Raw genomic sequence first — 10,235 nt, forward strand, 5'->3', positions numbered from 1 at the left:
GATGATGTCAAGTTATTGCTGAGTGAAACTCCAGTATATGCCGAGTTGAACAGTCTAGTGGATGCCGAGTAAGAGATGTTAGTGGCTGCCAAGTAGATGAACTTTAGTGGAAGCCAAGCTGATAAAATCTTTTGAAGCTGAGTGCTAGGTTTTGGAATCTAATAAAGTTGAAAATCGTTCATTTTTTAATCATTCGAACACAAAGAAAAGTTGAGTAGAGCGAAGAGGCAATTCTACAGCAATCAAACAATGATTTGCAACAATTCCAACAATGATTCAACTCAATTTCATCAATTCACAGGTATTTCATTCAAGTGTCGAACTACGCAAAACTTGAAAGTTTATTTAATTTTAAACCCTAGTTTAGTAAATGATGGCATTTGGGTCAAAAACCACTAAGGAGAAGGAAATTCAACTTGTCAGTAATGAAGTCAAATAGCCTAAGTTTAGGCCCATTCTTGAAGTCGCCTATAAAAATGATCCTGTTGGTGCCCTATCCATAATGCCTAATAAAGTTGTTATGGTTCAAGAAGTTTGAAAGTGTTATAACTGTAAAGTTGGAGCCATAGGAGATTTGGGGATTTTTAATGCATTTGATAAACTGTGTGATAATGGGAAACTTAAAGATGAATTCTCCAAAGTTGAGAAGAAGGGTTTGACCAAAGCCCTAGTTTTCCAGGTACTATTTTCAAAATGGAATGGATACACATAGTGTTGAGCAGAATCCACGATGGAGCTTTTTGGTTAGAGACAGGGCCACTTAAGTTTACAAAGAAAACTGTCCATAGGGTTACTGGTATTCCAACCCTAGATCGACCAAAGACCCTAAGAAGTGACAAAAGGGAAGCCATAGAGAAGAATACAGGTGCAAAATGGAATAATAGGGGAATGACAATAGACACCATTATAGAACCCCTATTAGATTTTGATGTGAGAGTCATAGCCCACAAATTCTACTAGTCAAGCAGACTAAACAGTGTACCATGTATAGCAGTGGATGTTGCCTATAAATTGGTAAAGAAAGATCATACATATGATCTTGCAGAGCTCATGTTACAACAGATCAATGAGAATCTGGGAGCTATAAGGAAGTCAAAGGGAGCTCAATGAAAATATGGTTCAGTTTTGGTTTGTATGTTTTTCTATATTATGAAAGAATTCCCTTCAGTAGGCAAGGTGAAATGGGATCAGAATAAGACCATTGTTGAGCAAATAAATGGATTCATTTAGTAGATGGGTGAGAATTTGGATGCCTAAATGACTAACTATTTTGAGGACTTTAAGAAATACCAGTCTCACTAGTTAAGCAACATGTAAAGGATATTTGCTTTCTAGTGGATATTGATTACACTTATATACAAGCAATCATACCTAGAGTGAGATGGCTTAGGCCATTGGGCTATGAACTTGATGTTGATCAAGCCTCAAAAACAATAACAACTCTACTTGCAGAGGAAATTGACAAGGATGCAAAACATTTTGGAACTTATGACATTGTCAAATCAAGGGTGGTGATAGACCTTAAGATAGCCACAACAGTGAAAAAGAAGGACAAATTGATCAAGAAGATTAAGAAAAGATTTGGAGTTGAAGAAGTAGGCACAACAGAGGAAGAGGAAGCAGATGAAGAAGAGGATGATAATGAAAATAAAGAAGATGAGCCTCTACAACTGACACAAGGTCTATGTGAGGAAAAGGAAGAAGGTACAGAGGAAGAAGAAGCCGAGGAAGCACCTATCAGAACTAAAGTCACCAAGAGAAAGGCTAAAATTCCACCTGCTCCTCAACCTAAAGCAAAGAAAGTGGCAAAACTTGCACCAAAGAAGCCTACTACCAAGAAGACTAATGAGGAGCCAAGGAAGAGAAGAAAATATGTAGCTCAACCTAACTCAAATGAAGAAAAGACAAAGACAGATGATAACAGTTAGTTCAAAGTGGTAAGTCGTCCACCCAAGTCTGACATAGATAAATTATGTACAAAGATTAGAAATGATGACTTGAAAGATTTGAAGAATTTAGATTTTAATAAGCTCACTAAGGAAGAGAAAAATAAAATAGAGGAATTTATGTACGCTATGATGGCCGAGTACAAGCATACACCTCTAGAGCTAGATGGCTCAATGCCCAAAGAATTTTATAAAATAGTAGAAGACAAATGACATTTTTGCTTACAAATGGAAAAGGAAATAAGGGAATCTACTTTAGCTAGATTGTTGCCTGATTTGACTAAGGGTCAAATAACTAATACAGTTAAGAGGCACAATAGTAGATTTACTCCAAAGCATAGGGCATTTAGTATTTTGCAAAATAAAATTGAACACGTGAGAAAATCCACACAGTTGTGGAAAATAATTTATAAGAAAATTGATGATTTTATTGATGAGGAGTACAAGGCAGAAGCAAGTGCCAATATAAAGGAAATAAAAACATCATGAAAGATGGAAGAAGAGAAGAAGGTTGAGGAAGAGAAGAAAGATGAAGAGGAGAAAGAGGAAGAAAAGGGTACATATGAGCAGCAAGAACAAAAGTGTGCAAGACACACAACTATCACCTCCTAGCCCTCCTCATTCTATTATCACACTTGCAAAGATTATCAAAATTAAGGATGTTATTGACACTTCTGGTCAAAACATCAATCCATTAACTGCAGAGGATCTAGTGAAGATCCTTGACCAATCAACACAAGCAGCTAGATTATGTTCAAGCCCAATACTGGTCAGTGTTGATGAATTGCAAAAGGTAGTAGTAAAATCAAAGGAAGTCAAGGTGAAAACACAAGAACCACCTTCGACCACTCAAACTACTAGACTCTTATTGCTTCCACCTCTATCTCCAACAAGAACAATAATAGATACACTTCAAGTGCTAAGTGCAACAATAGGGGTAGACACAAGAAAAATAGAACAGCCAACAAGCACACCCCCAACCATTGATAGCGAAAAGGAGAAACAAGCTAAAGAGAAGGAAGAGACAAAAGATGAGGAGCAGACTGCCATACAAACTTTGGTTCAACTACCCAAAACAGGTACTCCCACTCAAACTTTTCAGAAGTCGAGCATTGAAATGCTAGCATTGCAAGTTAGAATACTAGGCTCGAGTTCAACAAAGGTAGCCAGGAAACTTCAGTATGGAATTCCTGAGCTTGATGAGGAAATCACAATACCTTACTATGAATCTAGCACTCTCATTGAGGAGAAGATTAATGAAATACAGAGTGCACTGGATAGAAGAAGAAGACAAGAGGTATTGAGAAAAGAATATAAATATAGGCAAGCACTGAATGAGATAAAAGACATCTTTATGGATTCCTTTAGCTTGTAGACACCTAATGAGTCAAGGCCAATAGTAGACCAACTATTTGACATAGTTGACCAGGTGACAAATGAAGACCAAGATACAAATGCAAAATTAATGGAATGGTTAGAAAGGAAGTTCTAAGGAAAGGTAAATGAGAAAATATCTAGTGATATAGCACTATCTCAAGTTGACCTGGCTAAGAAATTGGATAGAGTAAAGATTGTACTTGGGAATATATTCTCCTTGTACAACAAGTTGTGTTATTTTTGCAACTTCACACGGGAGACTAGCCAGAGGATACTAAGCTTGGAGAGAAATCTAAAGATTTCTAGTATGCAACTCCCAACTAATCTAGCTCAAAGTGAGAAGCATTTTTCTCAAACACTTCACACACAAAGAGAATTAGCTATATTAACAACAGAGGAGGCAAATACAAAAGCTAAACCGATGCAAATCCAATCCTCTATAACCCCTCACTTAGAGGTACTCCATAAGGAGCAAATGTATGCAGAAATAGTCCTCAAGAAAGATTCAAATCTTTCTACCTCAAATGGACTTATACATCTAGTAGCAGTGATTTCCATCCAGCATAAGTCATTGGATATTGCACTAGCAAATTGGGATGCAGCTCTGAAAATACTCCTAGAGGTAAATAACACATTTTTGGCTAAGCATGGTATTACTCCATAGAAACCTTTGACATTAGTGTCAAAAAGGGGGAGATAAAGTAAGGGGAGATATGTATATATGCAGATACTATAGGAGAATACCAGATTTTGAACCATTTTTTATTACATTCTTTCATTCATTTTGAGAATAAAGTGGAATGTTTGTAAATAGCCAAAAAGGGGGAGACTAGTAATAAAGGAGAAAGGGGGAGATGCAAAATTTTGAACTTCACATAGATCATATACAACACATGGGCTCAGAATGCTGCAAAATGACAAAGGATAAGAGGAATCAAGCACATTAGCACATAATTTCAATCTCAAGAATGGACAAGGCATAATCAACTCAAGGGGAGTCATAAGGTATATTCTTACTCATAATATTTTTTAATTTTTGCATGTACACTGAGCAGAGAAAGAATGTGGTCAATAAGTTTAAGTTCATAAATGCTTAGTTAAGTGTTTTTGACACTCATGTCAAAGGGGGATATTGTTGGTCAAAAGAATAATCTTGACAATTGAGTGTCAACACACTTAACCATTTTCACTATATAAGCCAAGTACACAATGTATGTCGAGCTAGAATTTCAATAAGTGCCAAGCCACAGTTGGTACTAAGCTATTCAGAATGTAGTATGTGCCGAGTAATCCAAAAATGTTCAGATGTTGAGCAATACAAAACATACATGTGCTGAGCAATACAATGTTTAATAGGTGCCAAGCAAACCAGGAAAGTAATAGATGCTGAGCAATCTAGGAATTAGTTCATGCCAAGAATCAGTAATGTAATGAGTGTTGAGTAACTCAGGATCAACATAAGAGTTTGTGCCATCACAAACTAAGATGTAAAACAATTTTTGCATGACTCACGAAACGATAAGAAAATAAGATTGAGTCCTTTCAATCACCTATAAATCGACATGAAGCCAATTAGAAAATTGGAGACAACATGCAACCAATAAGTGAAAACAAAGGATTTGAGCAAGAATTTGAGATTTAATATGGATCGTAGATCCATAACTAACCGTAAGTCTTTACAATCTTTAAAAAGAGGTTGAAAACGCATCACATGTGTGGATAAGAACAATGAATGGGGAGATTATAGCAAGATTTCAATGTGAAGAAGGAAAGACTTAGGGGAATAGAGCAACAATTTCATACCAAGTTGATCATTGATCAGAACAGTACAAGGGACAAGGAGCATATATAGAGATCTAATCAAGCAAGGATCAGAACGAGAAGAGAAGATCTAGTACCTGAACACAACAATTTTAGATTACATTCAATCAGGTCAAATGTTCTAATACTTTCTCACAATTGTATTAGATGTTGAAATCCTATATTGATAGGTTAGCTCAACAGCTAGGTAGGAGAACCTTTGGGGAAGGTGATTGAAAATCCTATGTATTAGGTGGGTTTAACGACCTATTGTAAATCCTTTAACAAGGTGAGACTTCATGTAAGTGTTTGTAAATCCTTTAACCAGGTCAATATCGACATAGTGTAAAGCCTTTAACAGGGAAAACCATTAGAAGTGGTTGAACATTGATTGCTGCAGTAATTTTTGTGGGTGTCATCCCCACCCCAATTTTACCTTCTTATTCATGGAGGGTCTCTGGGTTATTAATTTTGGTGTTATATGTTGATGCATGCTTTCATTTCATGTTTGATTATAAGTTTACATGCATGTACATTATTTTCAATTATGTGTTAATAAGGGTTTAAAAGGATAAAAATTGGCTACTTCTGATTCAATCCCCACCCCCCCCTCTCAGAAGTACTCTTCCCATTTGAACATTCCAACAAATATCAAAATTTTTGGTATTGGAAAACACCCTTGTAATGAGTGGGATGCTGGGGTGATTAATAATTGGAATATCAGGAGTTTGAATTTGAACACAAAGGATCCTAACACAAGGGATAATGCAAGGTGGGATTGTCCTCTGGAAAACTAGTTTCAGATTAACTTTGATGGGGCCTTGAAAGGGAACTTGGGCACTGCTGGATGTGGAGTGGTGATTAGAAATTTTAATGACAATTTTGTTGGTGGTATGGCCATACCTTTAGGGTGTCAAACCAATCACGTTGTGTCATGTCCCCTTTTCAAATAATTAAAAATAATAATCTTTGCTAAGGCAGGCAGGCCCAAAAAGGTGAAGTTTTGGAAAAAGGGGATAATCTTTGGAAGCTAATGGACTAATAAATGAAAATTATTATTAAAATATGTTTTATTAAGGTTATGCCCTCTTTTAAGGGGTTTGGAGGCATTTTGGGTTGATTCCAGAACTTGATTTTTGCTCATTTCTTTGTTATTCTTTAGAGGCTGCCAAACCTGTGGAGAAGGAGACTCAAGAACGAGAGTTTGCAGGTTTCCAGGGAGACCCAAGAATGGGAGTTTGCAGGTTTCCAGGAAGGCTAAGGACGGGAGTTTGAAGCCATTCCATGTGCATGCTCATGCATAGTTTGCCTTTGTGCTGAATAGTGCAGATTTGTGAGTTTTCGGGTGTATTTTTTGTAAGAGTTTGGTGTTTCCGGTTGAGTATTTCATATCAGTTTGGGTTGCTGCTATATATCAGACTTTTAAATGTTAAAATAGAGCTAAAAATATGTATTTGGATATGATTATACTTCTGTGATAGATTATTAAGTTTTTGTGGTGATTCCGGGCTATTTTGTGCTATTTTCGGGAGCCCGATGAGCATTGTTTTTGTCCTCCGTTTGGGAGCTATTGTGTGCATGTTATACAGATATGGAAATTTCATTTTATAGGCTTTTATGCTGCTCAATTTTTTGTAAAAATATCCACTTTTAGATTTATTAATAATAGGTGAAGCTATGAAGCTTTTGGCACTATTTCTGGCATACCCGATTTGGGGTTTATTGAGAAATTGGTGGATCTTTGTGATATTAGTTGTTTGATCTTGAAAATCTAATTAGAGGTTGGAAATATCATACAAAACTAGTAAAGGGACATTTCACGTTGCTAAAGCCTCTGCTGATCTTCATGGTCTTATTTATGCCAAAAATTTGAATTTGAATAATATTTGGATTGAGGGTGATTCCTCAATATCATTAATTGCCTAAATAAAATCAACCCACCCTCCTAGACTAACAACAATATTATTTCTAAGGCTGTTAATATTATTAATTTGTTCCAAAATTGCATAATATCCCATAACTATAGGGAAGCCAATGGTTTAGCTGATTGGGCTTCGAATGTGGCTTGTTGTAATGATCAAAAGATCATATGGGAGTCATTTAATACTTTACCTCCTAAGGGTTGTGATCATGTTAAGCATGAAAAATGGAAATCTCAACAAAAATCCTTTAATAATGATGTTGTTAGTGAATTATGATTTTAACTCCTTTGAAGTGAGGTGGGCTATAATTTTTAGGAATGTGGGCAGTTCGCATGGATTCTGGGTTGTTTCTTCTTCTCCTCACTTTGGTAGTTGTTTTTGCAGAGTGATCGGGGGTTTTTAGATTGAGCAAACCAATGTATCAGATGTAGAGATTATTGGGGGAAAGAGGAAATGGGTGGAACTGCCTAGTTGTGTGGAGTGGAAGAACAAACCGAAGGTGTGGGACATTCTCAGGTGCAGCGATTTCACTGGTTATATGGAGAGACTCAAAGGAAATAACCTTATAATTACAAACTAGTTTGTTAGTTCATGGAAGGATGGCTCGATGTTGGTCGGGAACCAGAGGATGGATGTCATGAAAGAGACCATTGTAGAGGCTACTGGTTTGGATTTGGATGAGATCAATTTCTATAGGGAGAGGAAGATCTTGGATAAGGTGATTGATGACTTTGTTGAGACAGATCAGGAGAGAAATCATCTGGTTAAGATAGGTAACTTGTATTTTAACCCAACCTCTATTTCTTGTCCTTGGCATTTTGTGTTCTTTGTGATTATGGAATACTTGGCTTTAGATGGAAGACATACAAAATTGTATGGCTACCACTTTGTGTTGGCAAACCATTTCTGACATGATATTAGGGTTAATTTTCCTTCCTATCTTTTGCAATCTCTTACCATTTCTACCCAGGCCATCTAGTGAGACCTAACTGGCGAACATGTTTGCCATGAAGGTCTCATGGTCTTGATTATGAATGTGCTAAAATCAAAAAAACTCTGAAACCCAGAACCTTGAAAGGGGCTGATTAGGAAATTGAAGGGAGTATTCAGGATAAGGGCTACGACTTTGAGATGCAAGATGAGGCCGAAAGGGGGTTTGGTTAGCTCGAAAAAAGGCTCAAGTGGCAGTACTAAAAAGAAGAAAAAGAATGTTGAGAAGGAAGATTTTGATCGGGACCGAGAAAGTGATTTTGTTGAGTAAATTGTCAGAGAGCATATCAAAAAAAGGGGTGGTAGCAAAGGAAAGGGTAATGGTTGTCAAAATGAGTGGGTCTCTCCTCATTCTGATGATAAGCCCCTGGCTCAATGTTTAGAGAGGAAAATAAATTCCTTGAGGCGACAAAAGAATAAATATGGTACTAAGAAGAGTGAGGATTCTGATTATGGAGATGACGGTGAACAGGGGTCTAAGTCTGATTTGGACGATGATGCCAAAGGAGGGCTAGGGTCTCCTAAGGGACTTTTTAGCAACCCTGGCTTTATTCAGAAGGAGATTGGTATCCTCAAGCATAAAATGTTGTTGTTGAATAAGGAAATGGATCAATTGAGCAAAATGACCAGAGGGGAAAGAACGTTAGGACAACACATTGATAGGCTTTTAGAGGTCATAGGGAATGCTGAAGAAGTGAAAAACCTAGTGCATAAGATCCTTGTGATGGAAGCTAAGCAAAGGGTCATGTATAAGGATATCAACAACATTCAGGGGAAGGTGTCCAAACTTGAAACCAGGATGGGTAACATGGATAAACAACTTAAACAATTGGTGGATAATGTAACTATTTTCCTGAAGAAGAATGAGGTAGATAAGGGCCAGGATTCCCCTCTGGGGGTTGATTCTCAAGGTCCAAGAAAATGTACCCGAGCCCATTCGAAGAAGATTGAGGAAACTAGTAAGAAAGATGAGGTGAAGGTTGCTGCTGAAACCATGCATAATCTGGTGGACCAGGCTATGAACCTGATAAATACTCCTTAGCTAGTCGGATGTTGTTCCTTTGCTAGACTTTTGCTGTCTTTTCCTACTCTGTCTTGTGTGAGCTCTTGTTTGTGTTTTGAGGTCTGTCTCATGTTGTTTTTGGTTTCTTTTCTCTGTTTTTCTTCTCTCGTGCTTTTCTCTTGAACTCTGCTAATGTAAAGGTTTTGAGTCCTTTAAAACCTATTTTTACTTAATCAAAACATTTTTCCATTTTAAATTAAATAACATTTAATAATTCAATATCAACGATCGATCCAAGAATCATAAATAATTATTCTATTAGGCAAATTAAAAAGTGAAACCACATGAACTGCATAAAGAAGTCAAACAAAGCGAAAATCAAACCATGTATATGCACAAAAAGATTCACAGGTTTTAAAAAGGGTAGACAATTTGTTACGAGTCCTCCTTGCAGCACAAGTATTTAGGCTATGGATGGGATTGAACCTGATCATTATCTTCCTATTCTCACCATTTGAGTATTATAATAGGGCACACTCATCAGGGGAATTCAGGTAAGTCGATGCCGATTACCTGCATCCTACATAAAAGACTAGCATGTATATGTACATAAATATATCTAAACAAAACATGCAATGATAGTGAGTGGTACATCGTGTAGATCCCGACTAGTAGGTGACTATGACTCCCTCCCTTAACCACATCAGATATGTTAGATAGAAAAGTAAAACAAACATGCACACCATACACATGTAAGTATGGGGTAAGTACCATAATAAATCATGAGTCAACTTATCAAATGCTTAGATATAATAATGCATCTTTATGAATGCAAACATAGTCATCATTAAAGACATCTTATTTAACATCATTATGAAAGCAACCATGTTTACTAACTAGGAATCATCAAAGCATCATTTACACATAAGTAGCCATAATCATTTACAACACGGGAAATATAATCAACTAAATAATCATAAGTGATATATTTGTAATCCAAGTCGTGAAATGATATCATATTATGATAAATCAAATATCTTTAAAACTAACCAATGCATGAAATAGGTCTAAAAGAGTTTGGAAATCAGAACAGAAAAATAAACTATGGGTGGGCATTACATGTGATGATGACCTCTCCATCCCAAAACATCATTTCTCTTTTACACCTATTGGTAAAATTGCAAGCAAGAGTAATAA

Source organism: Cupressus sempervirens, chromosome 6 (genome assembly GCF_028749045.1).
Source record: "Cupressus sempervirens isolate cs-2001-9-10 chromosome 6, ASM2874904v1, whole genome shotgun sequence".
Taxonomy (NCBI): Eukaryota; Viridiplantae; Streptophyta; class Pinopsida; order Cupressales; family Cupressaceae; genus Cupressus; species Cupressus sempervirens.